This window comes from Pleurodeles waltl, chromosome 7 (assembly GCF_031143425.1).
Source record: "Pleurodeles waltl isolate 20211129_DDA chromosome 7, aPleWal1.hap1.20221129, whole genome shotgun sequence".
Taxonomy (NCBI): Eukaryota; Metazoa; Chordata; class Amphibia; order Caudata; family Salamandridae; genus Pleurodeles; species Pleurodeles waltl.
In genome coordinates this window covers 414,334,726-414,352,939 of record NC_090446.1, presented here as the reverse complement: position 1 = coordinate 414,352,939, position 18,214 = coordinate 414,334,726, and positions in this window count along the sequence as shown.

Genomic DNA, 18,214 nt, shown 5'->3' with positions numbered 1-18,214 from the left:
TTGGCTAAAAAAACACCTGTTCCTCACATTTCTGTGGCAGAAAGTTCTGGAATCTGAGAGGAGCCACAAATTTCCTTCCATCCAGCGTTCCCCCAAGTCTCCCGATAAAAATGATACCTCACTTGTGTAGGTAGGCCTAGCGCCCGCGACAGGAAACGTCCCAAAGCGCAACGTGGACACATCCAAATTTTTTAAAGAAAACAGAGGTGTTTTTTGCGAAGTGCCTACCTGTAGATTTTGGCCTCTAGCTCAGCCGGCACCTAGGGAAACCTAACAAACCTGTGCATTTCTGAAAACTAGAGACCTAGGGGAATCCAAGGAGGGGTGACTTGCGGGGCTCGGACCAGGTTCTGTTACCCAGAATCCTTTGCAAACCTCAAAATATGGCTAAAAAAACACATGTTCCTCACATTTCTGTGGCAGAAAGTTCTGGAATCTGAGAGGAGCCACATATTTCCTTCCACCCAGCGTTCCCCCAAGTCTCCCGATAAAAATGATACCTCACTTGTGTGGGTAGGCCTAGCGCCCGCGACAGGAAACGCCCCAAAGCGCAACGTGGACACATCCAATTTTTTGAAAGAAAACAGAGGTGTTTTTTGCGAAGTGCCTACCTGTAGATTTTGGGCTCTAGCTCAGCCGGCACCTAGGGAAACCTACCAAACCTGTGCATTTCTGAAAACTAGAGACCTAGGGGAATCCAAGATGGGGTGACTTGCGGGGCTCGAACCAGGTTCTGTTACCCAGAATCCTTTGCGAACCTCAAAATTTGGCTAAAAAAACACATGTTCCTCACATTTCTGAGGCAGACAGTTCTGGAATCTGAGAGGAGCCACAAATTTCCTTCCACCCAGCGTTCCCCCAAGTCTCCCGATAAAAATGATACCTCACTTGTGTGGGTAGGCCTAGCGCCCGCGACAGGAAACGCCCCAAAGCGCAACGTGGACACATCCAAATTTTTTAAAGAAAACAGAGGTGTTTTTTGCGAAGTGCCTACCTGTAGATTTTGGCCTCTAGCTCAGCCGGCACCCAGGGAAACCTACCAAACCTGTGCATTTCTGAAAACTAGAGACCTAGGGGAATCCAAGGAGGGTTGACTTGCGGGGCTCGGACCAGGTTCTGTTACCCAGAATCCTTTGCAAACCTCAAAATTTGGCTAAAAAAACACATGTTCCTCACATTTCTGTGGCAGAAAGTTCTGGAATCTGAGAGGAGCCACAAATTTCCTTCCACCCAGCGTTCCCCCAAGTCTTCCGATAAAAATGATACCTCACTTGTGTGGGTAGGGCTAGCGCCCGCGACAGGAAATGCCCCAAAGCGCAACGTGAACACATCCAAATTTTTGAAAGAAAACAGAGGTGTTTTTTGCGAAGTGCCTACCTGTAGATTTTGGCCTCTAGCTCAGCCGGCACCTAGGGAAACCTACCAAACCTGTGCATTTCTGAAAACTAGAGACCTAGGGGAATCCAAGATGGGGTGACTTGCAGGGCTCGGACCAGGTTCTTTTACCCAGAATCCTTTGCAAACCTCAACATTTGGCTAAAAAAACACCTGTTCCTCACATTTCTGTGGCAGAAAGTTCTGGAATCTGAGAGGAGCCACAAATTTCCTTCCACCCAGCGTTCCCCAAGTCTCCCGATAAAAATGATACCTCACTTGTGTAGGTAGGCCTAGCGCCCGCGACAGGAAACGTCCCAAAGCGCAACGTGGACACATCCAAATTTTTGAAAGAAAACAGAGGTGTTTTTTGCGAAGTGCCTACCTGTAGATTTTGGCCTCTAGCTCAGCCGGCACCTAGGGAAACCTAACAAACCTGTGCATTTCTGAAAACTAGAGACCTAGGGGAATCCAAGGAGGGGTGACTTGCGGGGCTCGGACCAGGTTCTGTTACCCAGAATCCTTTGCAAACCTCAAAATATGGCTAAAAAAACACATGTTCCTCACATTTCTGTGGCAGAAAGTTCTGGAATCTGAGAGGAGCCACATATTTCCTTCCACCCAGCGTTCCCCCAAGTCTCCCGATAAAAATGATAGCTCACTTGTGTGGGTAGGCCTAGCGCCCGCGACAGGAAACGCCCCAAAGCGCAACGTGGACACATCCAATTTTTTTAAAGAAAACTGAGGTGTTTTTTGCGAAGTGCCTACCTGTAGATTTTGGCCTCTAGCTCAGCCGGCACCTAGGGAAACCTACCAAACCTGTGCATTTCTGAAAACTAGAGACCTAGGGGAATCCAAGATGGGGTGACTTGCGGGGCTCGAACCAGGTTCTGTTACCCAGAATCCTTTGCGAACCTCAAAATTTGGCTAAAAAAACACATGTTCCTCACATTTCTGAGGCAGACAGTTCTGGAATCTGAGAGAAGCCACAAATTTCCTTCCACCCAGCGTTCCCCCAAGTCTCCCGATAAAAATGATACCTCACTTGTGTGGGTAGGGCTAGCACCCGCGACAGGAAACACCCCAAAGCGCAACGTGGACACATCCAAATTTGTGAAAGAAAACAGAGGTGTTTTTTGCGAAGTGCCTACCTGTAGATTTTGGCCTCTAGCTCAGCCGGCACCTAGGGAAACCTACCAAACCTGTGCATTTCTGAAAACTAGAGACCTAGGGGAATCCAAGGAGGGTTGACTTGCGGGGCTCGGACCAGGTTCTGTTACCCAGAATCCTTTGCAAATCTCAAAATTGGGCTAAAAAACACATGTTCCTCACATTTCTGTGGCAGAAAGTTCTGGAATCTGAGAGGAGCCACAAATTTCCTTCCACCGAGCGTTCCACCAAGTCTTCCGATAAAAATGATACCTCACTTGTGTGGGTAGGGCTAGCGCCCGCGACAGGAAACGCCCCAAAGCGCAACGTGGACACATCCAAATTTTTGAAAGAAAACAGAGGTGTTTTTTGCGAAGTGCCTACCTGTAGATTTTGGCCTCTAGCTCAGCCGGCACCTAGGGAAACCTACCAAACCTGTGCATTTCTGAAAACTAGAGACCTAGGGGAATCCAAGGAGGGTTGACTTGCGGGGCTCGGACCAGGTTCTGTTACCCAGAATCCTTTGCGAACCTCAAAATTTGGCTAAAAAAATACATGTTCCTCACATTTCTGTGGCAGAAAGTTCTGGAATCTGAGGGGAGCCACAAATTTCCTTCCACCGAGCGTTCCCCCAAGTCTCCCGATAAAAATGATACCTCACTTGTGTGGGTAGGCCTAGCGCCCGCAACAGGAAACGCCCCAAAGCGCAACGTGGACACATCCAAATTTTTTAAAGAAAACAGAGGTGTTTTTTGCGAAGTGCCTACCTGTAGATTTTGGCCTCTAGCTCAGCCGGCACCCAGGGAAACCTACCAAACCTGTGCATTTCTGAAAACTAGAGACCTAGGGGAATACAAGATGGGGTGACTTGCGGGGCTCGGACCAGGTTCTGTTACCCAGAATCCTTTGCAATCCTCAAAATGTGGCTAAAAAAACACATGTTCCTCACATTTCTGTGGCAGAAAGTTCTGGAATCTGAGAGAAGCCACAAATTTCCTTCCACCCAGCGTTCCCCCAAGTCTCCCGATAAAAATGATACCTCACTTGTGTGGGTAGGGCTAGCGCCCGCGACAGGAAACACCCCAAAGCGCAACGTGGACACATCCAAATTTGTGAAAGAAAACAGAGGTGTTTTTTGCGAAGTGCCTACCTGTAGATTTTGGCCTCTAGCTCAGCCGGCACCTAGGGAAACCTACCAAACCTGTGCATCTCTGAAAACTAGAGACCTCGGGGAATCCAAGATGGGGTGACTTGCAGGGCTCGGACCAGGTTCTGTTACCCAGAATCCTTTGCAAACCTCAAAATGTGGCTAAAAAAACACATGTTCCTCACATTTCTGTGGCAGAAAGTTCTGGAATCTGAGAGGAGCCACAAATTTCCTTCCACCCAGCGTTCCCCCAAGTCTCCCGATAAAAATGATACCTCACTTGTGTGGGTAGGCCTAGCGCCCGCGACAGGAAACGCCCCAAAGCGCAATGTGGACACATCCAATTTTTTTAAAGAAAACCGAGGTGTTTTTTGCGAAGTGCCTACCTGTAGATTTTGGCCTCTAGCTCAGCCGGCACCTAGGGAAACCTACCAAACCTGTGCATTTCTGAAAACTAGAGACCTAGGGGAATCCAAGATGGGGTGACTTGCGGGGCTCGGACCAGGTTCTGTTACCCAGAATCCTTTGCGAACCTCAAAATTTGGCAAAAAAAACACATGTTCCTCACATTTCTGTGGCAGAAAGTTCTGGAATCTGAGAGGAGCCACAAATTTCCTTTTACCCAGCGTTCCCCCAAGTCTCCCGATAAAAATGATACCTCACTTGTGTGGGTAGGCCTAGCGCCCGCGACAGGAAACGCCCCAAAGCGCAACGTGGACACATCCAAATTTTTGAAAGAAAACAGAGGTGTTTTTTGCGAAGTGCCTACCTGTAGATTTTGGCCTCTAGCTCAGCCGGCACCCAGGGAAACCTACCAAACCTGTGCATTTCTGAAAACTAGAGACCTAGGGGAATCCAAGGAGGGTTGACTTGCGGGGCTCGGACCAGGTTCTGTTACCCAGAATCCTTTGCGAACCTCAAAATTTGGCAAAAAAGACACATGTTCCTCACATTTCTGTGGCAGAAAGTTCTGGAATCTGAGAGGAGCCACAAATTTCCTTCCACCCAGCGTTCCCCCAAGTCTCCCGATAAAAATGATACCTCACTTGTGTGGGTAGGCCTAGCGCCCGCGACAGGAAACCCCCCAAAGCGCAACGTGGACACATCAACATTTTGGAAAGAAAACAGAGGTGTTTTTTGCGAAGTGCCTACCTGTAGATTTTGGCCTCTAGCTCAGCCGGCACCTAGGGAAACCTAACAAACCTGTGCATTTCTGAAAATTAGAGACCTAGGGGAATCCAAGATGGGGTGACTTGCGGGGCTCGGACCAGGTTCTGTTACCCAGAATCCTTTGCAAACCTCAAAATATGGCTAAAAAAACACATGTTCCTCACATTTCTGTGGCAGAAAGTTCTGGAATCTGAGAGGAGCCACAAATTTCCTTCCACCCAGCGTTCCCCCAAGTCTCGCGATAAAAATGATACCTCACTTGTGTGGGTAGGCCTAGCGCCCGCGACAGGAAACGCCCCAAAGCGCAACGTGGACACATCCAAATTTTTTAAAGAAAACAGAGGTGTTTTTTGCGAAGTGCCTACCTGTAGATTTTGGCCTCTAGCTCAGCCGGCACCCAGGGAAACCTACCAAACCTGTGCATTTCTGAAAACTAGAGACCTAGGGGAATACAAGATGGGGTGACTTGCGGGGCTCGGACCAGGTTCTGTTACCCAGAATCCTTTGCAAACCTCAAAATGTGGCTAAAAAAACACATGTTCCTCACATTTCTGTGGCAGAAAGTTCTGGAATCTGAGAGAAGCCACAAATTTCCTTCCACCCAGCGTTCCCCCAAGTCTCCCGATAAAAATGATACCTCACTTGTGTGGGTAGGGCTAGCGCCCGCGACAGGAAACACCCCAAAGCGCAACGTGGACACATCCAAATTTGTGAAAGAAAACAGAGGTGTTTTTTGCGAAGTGCCTACCTGTAGATTTTGGCCTCTAGCTCAGCCGGCACCTAGGGAAACCTACCAAACCTGTGCATTTCTGAAAACTAGAGACCTAGGGGAATCCAAGGAGGGTTGACTTGCGGGGCTCGGACCAGGTTCTGTTACCCAGAATCCTTTGCAAACCTCAAAATTTGGCTAAAAAACACATGTTCCTCACATTTCTGTGGCAGAAAGTTCTGGAATCTGAGAGGAGCCACAAATTTCCTTCCACCGAGCGTTCCACCAAGTCTTCCGATAAAAATGATACCTCACTTGTGTGGGTAGGGCTAGCGCCCGCGACAGGAAACGCCCCAAAGCGCAACGTGGACACATCCAAATTTTTGAAAGAAAACAGAGGTGTTTTTTGCGAAGTGCCTACCTGTAGATTTTGGCCTCTAGCTCAGCCGGCACCTAGGGAAACCTACCAAACATGTGCATTTCTGAAAACTAGAGACCTAGGGGAATCCAAGGAGGGTTGACTTGCGGGGCTCGGACCAGGATCTGTTACCCAGAATCCTTTGCGAACCTCAAAATTTGGCTAAAAAAATACATGTTCCTCACATTTCTGTGGCAGAAAGTTCTGGAATCTGAGGGGAGCCACAAATTTCCTTCCACCGAGCGTTCCCCCAAGTCTCCCGATAAAAATGATACCTCACTTGTGTGGGTAGGCCTAGCGCCCGCAACAGGAAACGCCCCAAAGCGCAACGTGGACACATCCAAATTTTTTAAAGAAAACAGAGGTGTTTTTTGCGAAGTGCCTACCTATAGATTTTGGCCTCTAGCTCAGCCGGCACCTAGGGAAACCTACCAAACCTGTGCATCTCTGAAAACTAGACACCTCGGGGAATCCAAGATGGGGTGACTTGCGGGGCTCGGACCAGGTTCTGTTACCCAGAATCCTTTGCAAAACTCAAAATGTGGCTAAAAAAACACATGTTCCTCACATTTCTGTGGCAGAAAGTTCTGGAATCTGAGAGAAGCCACAAATTTCCTTCCACCCAGCGTTCCCCCAAGTCTCCCGATAAAAATGATACCTCACTTGTGTGGGTAGGCCTAGCGCCCGCGACAGGAAACGCCCCAAAGCGCAACGTGGACACATCCAATTTTTTTAAAGAAAACCGAGGTGTTTTTTTGCGAAGTGCCTACCTGTAGATTTTGGCCTCTAGCTCAGCCGGCACCTAGGGAAACCTACCAAACCTGTGCATTTCTGAAAACTAGAGACCTAGGGGAATCCAAGATGGGGTGACTTGCGGGGCTCGGACCAGGTTCTGTTACCCAGAATCTTTTGCGAACCTCAAAATTTGGCAAAAAAAACACATGTTCCTCACATTTCTGTGGCAGAAAGTTCTGGAATCTGAGAGGAGCCACAAATTTCCTTCCACCCAGCGTTCCCCCAAGTCTCCCGATAAAAATGATACCTCACTTGTGTGGGTAGGCCTAGCGCCCGCGACAGGAAACGCCCCAAAGCGCAACGTGGACACATCCAAATTTTTTAAAGAAAACAGAGGTGTTTTTTGCGAAGTGCCTACCTGTAGATTTTGGCCTCTAGCTCAGCCGGCACCCAGGGAAACCTACCAAACCTGTGCATTTCTGAAAACTAGAGACCTAGGGGAATCCAAGGAGGGTTGACTTGCGGGGCTCGGACCAGGTTCTGTTACCCAGAATCCTTTGCGAACCTCAAAATTTGGCAAAAAAGACACATGTTCCTCACATTTCTGTGGCAGAAAGTTCTGGAATCTGAGAGGAGCCACAAATTTCCTTCCACCCAGCGTTCCCCCAAGTCTCCCGATAAAAATGATACCTCACTTGTGTGGGTAGGCCTAGCGCCCGCGACAGGAAACCCCCCAAAGCGCAACGTGGACACATCAAAATTTTGGAAAGAAAACAGAGGTGTTTTTTGCGAAGTGCCTACCTGTAGATTTTGGCCTCTAGCTCAGCCGGCACCTAGGGAAACTAACAAACCTGTGCATTTCTGAAAACTAGAGACCTAGGGGAATCCAAGGAGCGGTGACTTGCGGGGCTCGGACCAGGTTCTGTTACCCAGAATCCTTTGCAAACCTCAAAATATGGCTAAAAAAACACATGTTCCTCACATTTCTGTGGCAGAAAGTTCTGGAATCTGAGAGGAGCCACAAATTTCCTTCCACCCAGCGTTCCCCCAAGTCTCCCAATAAAAATGATACCTCACTTGTGTGGGTAGGCCTAGCGCCCGCGACAGGAAACGCCCCAAAGTGCAACGTGGACACATCCAAACTTTTGAAAGAAAACAGAGGTGTTTTTTGCGAAGTGCCTACCTGTAGATTTTGGCCTCTAGCTCAGCCGGCACCTAGGGAAACCTACCAAACCTGTGCATTTCTGAAAACTAGAGACCTAGGGGAATCCAAGGAGGGTTGACTTGCGGGGCTCGGACCAGGTTCTGTTACCCAGAATCCTTTGCAAACCTCAAAATTTGGCTAAAAAAACACATGTTCCTCACATTTCTGTGGCAGAAAGTTCTGGAATCTGAGAGGAGCCACAAATTTCCTTCCACCCAGCGTTCCTCCAAGTCTTCCGATAAAAATGATACCTCACTTGTGTGGGTAGGGCTAGCGCCAGCGACACGAAATGCCCCAAAGCGCAACGTGAACACATCCAAATTTTTGAAAGAAAACAGAGGTGTTTTTTGCGAAGTGCCTACCTGTAGATTTTGGCCTCTAGCTCAGCCGGCACCTAGGGAAACCTACCAAACCTGTGCATTTCTGAAAACTAGAGACCTAGGGGAATCCAAGATGGGGTGACTTGCGGGGCTCGGACCAGGTTCTGTTACACAGAATCCTTTGCAAACCTCAAAATATGGCTAAAAAAACACATGTTCCTCACATTTCTGTGGCAGAAAGTTCTGGAATCTGAGAGGAGCCACAAATTTCCTTCCACCCAGCGTTCCCCCAAGTCTCCCGATAAAAATGATACCTCACTTGTGTGGGTAGGCCTAGCGCCCGCGACAGGAAACGCCCCAAAGCGCAACGTGGACACATCCAAATTTTTTAAAGAAAACAGAGGTGTTTTTTGCGAAGTGCCTACCTGTAGATTTTGGCCTCTAGCTCAGCCGGCACCCAGGGAAACCTAACAAACCTGTGCATTTCTGAAAACTAGAGACCTAGGGGAATCCAAGGAGGGTTGACTTGCGGGCCTCGGACCAGGTTCTGTTACCCAGAATCCTTTGCAAACCTCAAAATTTGGCTAAAAAAACACATGTTCCTCACATTTCTGTGGCAGAAAGTTCTGGAATCTGAGAGGAGCCACAAATTTCCTTCCACCCAGCGTTCCTCCAAGTCTTCCGATAAAAATGATACCTCACTTGTGTGGGTAGGGCTAGCGCCCGCGACACGAAATGCCCCAAAGCGCAACGTGAACACATCCAAATTTTTGAAAGAAAACAGAGGTGTTTTTTGCGAAGTGCCTACCTGTAGATTTTGGCCTCTAGCTCAGCCGGCACCTAGGGAAACCTACCAAACCTGTGCATTTCTGAAAACTAGAGACCTAGGGGAATCCAAGATGGGGTGACTTGCGGGGCTCGGACCAGGTTCTGTTACACAGAATCCTTTGCAAACCTCAAAATATGGCTAAAAAAACACATGTTCCTCACATTTCTGTGGCAGAAAGTTCTGGAATCTGAGAGGAGCCACAAATTTCCTTCCACCCAGCGTTCCCCCAAGTCTCCTGATAAAAATGATACCTCACTTGTGTGGGTAGGCCTAGCGCCCGCGACAGGAAACGCCCCAAAGCGCAACGTGGACACATCCAAATTTTTTAAAGAAAACAGAGGTGTTTTTTGCGAAGTGCCTACCTGTAGATTTTGGCCTCTAGCTCAGCCGGCACCCAGGGAAACCTACCAAACCTGTGCATTTCTGAAAACTAGAGACCTAGGGGAATCCAAGGAGGGTTGACTTGCGGGGCTCGGACCAGGTTCTGTTACCCAGAATCCTTTGCAAACCTCAAAATTTGGCTAAAAAAACACATGTTCCTCACATTTCTGTGGCAGAAAGTTCTGGAATCTGAGAGGAGCCACAAATTTCCTTCCACCCAGCGTTCCCCCAAGTCTTCCGATAAAAATGATACCTCACTTGTGTGGGTAGGCCTAGCGCCCGCGACAGGAAACGCCCCAAAGCGCAACGTGAACACATCCAAATTTTTGAAAGAAAACAGAGGTGTTTTTTGCGAAGTGCCTACCTGTAGATTTTGGCCTCTAGCTCAGCCGGCACCTAGGGAAACCTACCAAACCTGTGCATTTCTGAAAACTAGAGACCTAGGGGAATCCAAGATGGGGTGACTTGCAGGGCTCGGACCAGGTTCTGTTACCCAGAATCCTTTGCAAAAATCAACATTTGGCTAAAAAAACACCTGTTCCTCACATTTCTGTGGCAGAAAGTTCTGGAATCTGAGAGGAGCCACAAATTTCCTTCCACCCAGCGTTCCCCCAAGTCTCCCGATAAAAATGATACCTCACTTGTGTAGGTAGGCCTAGCGCCCGCGACAGGAAACGTCCCAAAGCGCAACGTGGACACATCCAAATTTTTGAAAGAAAACAGAGGTGTTTTTTGCGAAGTGCCTACCTGTAGATTTTGGCCTCTAGCTCAGCCGGCACCTAGGGAAACCTAACAAACCTGTGCATTTCTGAAAACTAGAGACCTAGGGGAATCGAAGGAGGGGTGACTTGCGGGGCTCGGACCAGGTTCTGTTACCCAGAATCCTTTGCAAACCTCAAAATATGGCTAAAAAAACACATGTTCCTCACATTTCTGTGGCAGAAAGTTCTGGAATCTGAGAGGAGCCACATATTTCCTTCCACCCAGCGTTCCCCCAAGTCTCCCGATAAAAATGATACCTCACTTGTGTGGGTAGGCCTAGCGCCCGCGACAGGAAACGCCCCAAAGCGCAACGTGGACACATCCAATTTTTTGAAAGAAAACAGAGGTGTTTTTTGCGAAGTGCCTACCTGTAGATTTTGGCCTCTAGCTCAGCCGGCACCTAGGGAAACCTACCAAACCTGTGCATTTCTGAAAACTAGAGACCTAGGGGAATCCAAGATGGGGTGACTTGCGGGGCTCGAACCAGGTTCTGTTACCCAGAATCCTTTGCGAACCTCAAAATTTGGCTAAAAAAACACATGTTCCTCACATTTCTGAGGCAGACAGTTCTGGAATCTGAGAGGAGCCACAAATTTCCTTCCACCCAGCGTTCCCCCAAGTCTCCCGATAAAAATGATACCTCACTTGTGTGGGTAGGCCTAGCGCCCGCGACAGGAAACCCCCCAAAGCGCAACGTGGACACATCCAAATTTTTTAAAGAAAACAGAGGTGTTTTTTGCGAAGTGCCTACCTGTAGATTTTGGCCTCTAGCTCAGCCGGCACCCAGGGAAACCTACCAAACCTGTGCATTTCTGAAAACTAGAGACCTAGGGGAATCCAAGATGGGGTGACTTGCGGGGCTCGGTCCAGGTTCTGTTACCCAGAATCCTTTGCAAACCTCAAAATGTGGCTAAAAAAACACATGTTCCTCACATTTCTGTGGCAGAAAGTTCTGGAATCTGAGAGGAGCCACAAATATCCTTCCACCCAGCGTTCCCCCAAGTCTCCCGATAAAAATGATACCTCACTTGTGTGGGTAGGGCTAGCGCCTGCGACAGGAAACGCCCCAAAGCGCAACGTGGACACATTCAATTTTTTTAAAGAAAACAGAGGTGTTTTTTGCGAAGTGCCTACCTGTAGATTTTGGCCTCTAGCTCAGCCGGCACCTAGGGAAACCTACCAAACCTGTGCATTTCTGAAAACTAGAGACCTAGGGGAATCCAAGATGGGGTGACTTGCGGGGCTCGGACCAGGTTCTGTTACCCAGAATCCTTTGCAAACCTCAAAATGTGGCTAAAAAAACACATGTTCCTCACATTTCTGTGGCAGAAAGTTCTGGAATCTGAGAGAAGCCACAAATTTCCTTCCACCCAGCGTTCCCCCAAGTCTCCCGATAAAAATGATACCTCACTTGTGTGGGTAGGGCTAGCGCCCGCGACAGGAAACGCCCCAAAGCGCAACGTGGACACATCCAAATTTTTTTAAGAAAACAGAGGTGTTTTTTGCGAAGTGCCTACCTGTAGATTTTGGCCTCTAGCTCAGCCGGCACCCAGGGAAACTTACCAAACCTGTGCATTTCTGAAAACTAGAGACCTAGGGGAATACAAGATGGGGTGACTTGCGGGGCTCGGACCAGGTTCTGTTACCCAGAATCCTTTGCAAACCTCAAAATGTGGCTAAAAAAACACATGTTCCTCACATTTCTGTGGCAGAAAGTTCTGGAATCTGAGAGAAGCCACAAATTTCCTTCCACCCAGCGTTCCCCCAAGTCTCCCGATAAAAATGATACCTCACTTGTGTGGGTAGGGCTAGCGCCCGCGACAGGAAACGCCCCAAAGCGCAACGTGGACACATCCAAATTTGTGAAAGAAAACAGAGGTGTTTTTTGCGAAGTGCCTACCTGTAGATTTTGGCCTCTAGCTCAGCCGGCACCTAGGGAAACCTACCAAACCTGTGCATTTCTGAAAACTAGAGACCTAGGGGAATCGAAGGAGGGTTGACTTGCGGGGCTCGGACCAGGTTCTGTTACCCAGAATCCTTTGCAAACCTCAAAATTTGGCTAAAAAACACATGTTCCTCACATTTCTGTGGCAGGAAGTTCTGGAATCTGAGAGGAGCCACAAATTTCCTTCCACCGAGCGTTCCACCAAGTCTTCCGATAAAAATGATACCTCACTTGTGTGGGTAGGGCTAGCGCCCGCGACAGGAAACGCCCCAAAGCGCAACGTGGACACATCCAAATTTTTGAAAGAAAACAGAGGTGTTTTTTGCGAAGTGCCTACCTGTAGATTTTGGCCTCTAGCTCAGCCGGCACCTAGGGAAACCTACCAAACCTGTGCATTTCTGAAAACTAGAGACCTAGGGGAATCCAAGGAGGGTTGACTTGCGGGGCTCGGACCAGGTTCTGTTACCCAGAATCCTTTGCGAACCTCAAAATTTGGCTAAAAAAATACATGTTCCTCACATTTCTGTGGCAGAAAGTTCTGGAATCTGAGGGGAGCCACAAATTTCCTTCCACCGAGCGTTCCCCCAAGTCTCCCGATAAAAATTATACCTCACTTGTGTGGGTAGGCCTAGCGCCCGCAACAGGAAACGCCCCAAAGCGCAACGTGGACACATCCAAATTTTTTAAAGAAAACAGAGGTGTTTTTTGCGAAGTGCCTACCTATAGATTTTGGCCTCTAGCTCAGCCGGCACCTAGGGAAACATACCAAACCTGTGCATCTCTGAAAACTAGAGACCTCGGGGAATCCAAGATGGGGTGACTTGCGGGGCTCGGACCAGGTTCTGTTACCCAGAATCCTTTGCGAACCTCAAAATTTGGCAAAAAAAACACATGTTCCTCACATTTCTGTGGCAGAAAGTTCTGGAATCTGAGAGGAGCCACAAATTTCCTTTTAACCAGCGTTCCCCCAAGTCTCCCGATAAAAATGATACCTCACTTGTGTGGGTAGGGCTAGCGCCCGCGACAGGAAATGCCCCAAAGCGCAACGTGAACACATCCAAATTTTTGAAAGAAAACAGAGGTGTTTTTTGCGAAGTGCCTACCTGTAGATTTTGGCCTCTAGCTCAGCCGGCACCTAGGGAAACCTACCAAACCTGTGCATTTCTGAAAACTAGAGACCTAGGGGAATCCAAGATGGGGTGACTTGCAGGGCTCGGACCAGGTTCTGTTACCCAGAATCCTTTGCAAAAATCAACATTTGGCTAAAAAAACACCTGTTCCTCACATTTCTGTGGCAGAAAGTTCTGGAATCTGAGAGGAGCCACAAATTTCCTTCCACCCAGCGTTCCCCCAAGTCTCCCGATAAAAATGATACCTCACTTGTGTAGGTAGGCCTAGCGCCCGCGACAGGAAACGTCCCAAAGCGCAACGTGGACACATCCAAATTTTTGAAAGAAAACAGAGGTGTTTTTTGCGAAGTGCCTACCTGTAGATTTTGGCCTCTAGCTCAGCCGGCACCTAGGGAAACCTAACAAACCTGTGCATTTCTGAAAACTAGAGACCTAGGGGAATCGAAGGAGGGGTGACTTGCGGGGCTCGGACCAGGTTCTGTTACCCAGAATCCTTTGCAAACCTCAAAATATGGCTAAAAAAACACATGTTCCTCACATTTCTGTGGCAGAAAGTTCTGGAATCTGAGAGGAGCCACATATTTCCTTCCACCCAGCGTTCCCCCAAGTCTCCCGATAAAAATGATACCTCACTTGTGTGGGTAGGCCTAGCGCCCGCGACAGGAAACGCCCCAAAGCGCAACGTGGACACATCCAATTTTTTGAAAGAAAACAGAGGTGTTTTTTGCGAAGTGCCTACCTGTAGATTTTGGCCTCTAGCTCAGCCGGCACCTAGGGAAACCTACCAAACCTGTGCATTTCTGAAAACTAGAGACCTAGGGGAATCCAAGATGGGGTGACTTGCGGGGCTCGAACCAGGTTCTGTTACCCAGAATCCTTTGCGAACCTCAAAATTTGGCTAAAAAAACACATGTTCCTCACATTTCTGAGGCAGACAGTTCTGGAATCTGAGAGGAGCCACAAATTTCCTTCCACCCAGCGTTCCCCCAAGTCTCCCGATAAAAATGATACCTCACTTGTGTGGGTAGGCCTAGCGCCCGCGACAGGAAACCCCCCAAAGCGCAACGTGGACACATCCAAATTTTTTAAAGAAAACAGAGGTGTTTTTTGCGAAGTGCCTACCTGTAGATTTTGGCCTCTAGCTCAGCCGGCACCCAGGGAAACCTACCAAACCTGTGCATTTCTGAAAACTAGAGACCTAGGGGAATCCAAGATGGGGTGACTTGCGGGGCTCGGTCCAGGTTCTGTTACCCAGAATCCTTTGCAAACCTCAAAATGTGGCTAAAAAAACACATGTTCCTCACATTTCTGTGGCAGAAAGTTCTGGAATCTGAGAGGAGCCACAAATATCCTTCCACCCAGCGTTCCCCCAAGTCTCCCGATAAAAATGATACCTCACTTGTGTGGGTAGGGCTAGCGCCTGCGACAGGAAACGCCCCAAAGCGCAACGTGGACACATTCAATTTTTTTAAAGAAAACAGAGGTGTTTTTTGCGAAGTGCCTACCTGTAGATTTTGGCCTCTAGCTCAGCCGGCACCTAGGGAAACCTACCAAACCTGTGCATTTCTGAAAACTAGAGACCTAGGGGAATCCAAGATGGGGTGACTTGCGGGGCTCGGACCAGGTTCTGTTACCCAGAATCCTTTGCAAACCTCAAAATGTGGCTAAAAAAACACATGTTCCTCACATTTCTGTGGCAGAAAGTTCTGGAATCTGAGAGAAGCCACAAATTTCCTTCCACCCAGCGTTCCCCCAAGTCTCCCGATAAAAATGATACCTCACTTGTGTGGGTAGGGCTAGCGCCCGCGACAGGAAACGCCCCAAAGCGCAACGTGGACACATCCAAATTTTTTAAAGAAAACAGAGGTGTTTTTTGCGAAGTGCCTACCTGTAGATTTTGGCCTCTAGCTCAGCCGGCACCCAGGGAAACCTACCAAACCTGTGCATTTCTGAAAACTAGAGACCTAGGGGAATACAAGATGGGGTGACTTGCGGGGCTCGGACCAGGTTCTGTTACCCAGAATCCTTTGCAAACCTCAAAATGTGGCTAAAAAAACACATGTTCCTCACATTTCTGTGGCAGAAAGTTCTGGAATCTGAGAGAAGCCACAGATTTCCTTCCACCCAGCGTTCCCCCAAGTCTCCCGATAAAAATGATACCTCACTTGTGTGGGTAGGGCTAGCGCCCGCGACAGGAAACGCCCCAAAGCGCAACGTGGACACATCCAAATTTGTGAAAGAAAACAGAGGTGTTTTTTGCGAAGTGCCTACCTGTAGATTTTGGCCTCTAGCTCAGCCGGCACCTAGGGAAACCTACCAAACCTGTGCATTTCTGAAAACTAGAGACCTAGGGGAATCGAAGGAGGGTTGACTTGCGGGGCTCGGACCAGGTTCTGTTACCCAGAATCCTTTGCAAACCTCAAAATTTGGCTAAAAAACACATGTTCCTCACATTTCTGTGGCAGGAAGTTCTGGAATCTGAGAGGAGCCACAAATTTCCTTCCACCGAGCGTTCCACCAAGTCTTCCGATAAAAATGATACCTCACTTGTGTGGGTAGGGCTAGCGCCCGCGACAGGAAACGCCCCAAAGCGCAACGTGGACACATCCAAATTTTTGAAAGAAAACAGAGGTGTTTTTTGCGAAGTGCCTACCTGTAGATTTTGGCCTCTAGCTCAGCCGGCACCTAGGGAAACCTACCAAACCTGTGCATTTCTGAAAACTAGAGACCTAGGGGAATCCAAGGAGGGTTGACTTGCGGGGCTCGGACCAGGTTCTGTTACCCAGAATCCTTTGCGAACCTCAAAATTTGGCTAAAAAAATACATGTTCCTCACATTTCTGTGGCAGAAAGTTCTGGAATCTGAGGGGAGCCACAAATTTCCTTCCACCGAGCGTTCCCCCAAGTCTCCCGATAAAAATTATACCTCACTTGTGTGGGTAGGCCTAGCGCCCGCAACAGGAAACGCCCCAAAGCGCAACGTGGACACATCCAAATTTTTTAAAGAAAACAGAGGTGTTTTTTGCGAAGTGCCTACCTATAGATTTTGGCCTCTAGCTCAGCCGGCACCTAGGGAAACCTACCAAACCTGTGCATCTCTGAAAACTAGAGACCTCGGGGAATCCAAGATGGGGTGACTTGCGGGGCTCGGACCAGGTTCTGTTACCCAGAATCCTTTGCAAACCTCAAAATGTGGCTAAAGAAAACACATGTTCCTCACATTTCTGTGGCAGAAAGTTCTGGAATCTGAGAGGAGCCACAAATTTCCTTCCACCCAGCGTTCCCCCAAGTCTCCCGATAAAAATGATAACTCACTTGTGTGGGTAGGCCTAGCGCCCGCGACAGGAAACGCCCCAAAGCGCAACGTGGACACATCCAATTTTTTTAAAGAAAACCGAGGTGTTTTTTGCGAAGTGCCTACCTGTAGATTTTGGCCTCTAGCTCAGCCGGCACCTAGGGAAACCTACCAAACCTGTGCATTTCTGAAAACTAGAGACCTAGGGGAATCCAAGATGGGGTGACTTGCGGGGCTCGGACCAGGTTCTGTTACCCAGAATCCTTTGCGAACCTCAAAATTTGGCAAAAAAAACACATGTTCCTCACATTTCTGTGGCAGAAAGTTCTGGAATCTGAGAGGAGCCACAAATTTCCTTTTACCCAGCGTTCCCCCAAGTCTCCCGATAAAAATGATACCTCACTTGTGTGGGTAGGCCTAGCGCCCGCGACAGGAAACGCCCCAAAGCGCAACGTGGACACATCCAAATTTTTTAAAGAAAACAGAGGTGTTTTTTGCGAAGTGCCTACCTGTAGATTTTGGCCTCTAGCTCAGCCGGCACCCAGGGAAACCTACCAAACCTGTGCATTTCTGAAAACTAGAGACCTAGGGGAATCCAAGGAGGGTTGACTTGCGGGGCTCGGACCAGGTTCTGCTACCCAGAATCCTTTGCGAACGTCAACATTTGGCAAAAAAGACACATGTTCCTCACATTTCTGTGGCAGAAAGTTCTGGAATCTGAGAGGAGCCACAAATTTCCTTCCACCCAGCGTTCCCCCAAGTCTCCCGATAAAAATGATACCTCACTTGTGTGGGTAGGCCTAGCGCCCGCGACAGGAAACCCCCCAAAGCGCAACGTGGACACATCAAAATTTTGGAAAGAAAACAGAGGTGTTTTTTGCGAAGTGCCTACCTGTAGATTTTGGCCTCTAGCTCAGCTGGCACCTAGGGAAACCTAACAAACCTGTGCATTTCTGAAAACTAGAGACCTAGGGGAATCCAAGATGGGGTGACTTGCGGGGCTCGGACCAGGTTCTGTTACCCAGAATCCTTTGCAAACCTCAAAATATGGCTAAAAAAACACATGTTCCTCACATTTCTGTGGCAGAAAGTTCTGGAATCTGAGAGGAGCCACAAATTTCCTTCCACCCAGCGTTCCCCCAAGTCTCGCGATAAAAATGATACCTCACTTGTGTGGGTAGGCCTAGCGCCCGCGACAGGAAACGCCCCAAAGCGCAACGTGGACACATCCAAATTTTTTAAAGAAAACAGAGGTGTTTTTTGCGAAGTGCCTACCTGTAGATTTTGGCCTCTATCTCAGCCGGCACCCAGGGAAACCTACCAAACCTGTGCATTTCTGAAAACTAGAGACCTAGGGGAATACAAGATGGGGTGACTTGCGGGGCTCGGACCAGGTTCTGTTACCCAGAATCCTTTGCAAACCTCAAAATGTGGCTAAAAAAACACATGTTCCTCACATTTCTGTGGCAGAAAGTTCTGGAATCTGAGAGAAGCCACAAATTTCCTTCCACCCAGCGTTCCCCCAAGTCTCCCGATAAAAATGATACCTCACTTGTGTGGGTAGGGCTAGCGCCCGCGACAGGAAACACCCCAAAGCGCAACGTGGACACATCCAAATTTGTGAAAGAAAACAGATGTGTTTTTTGC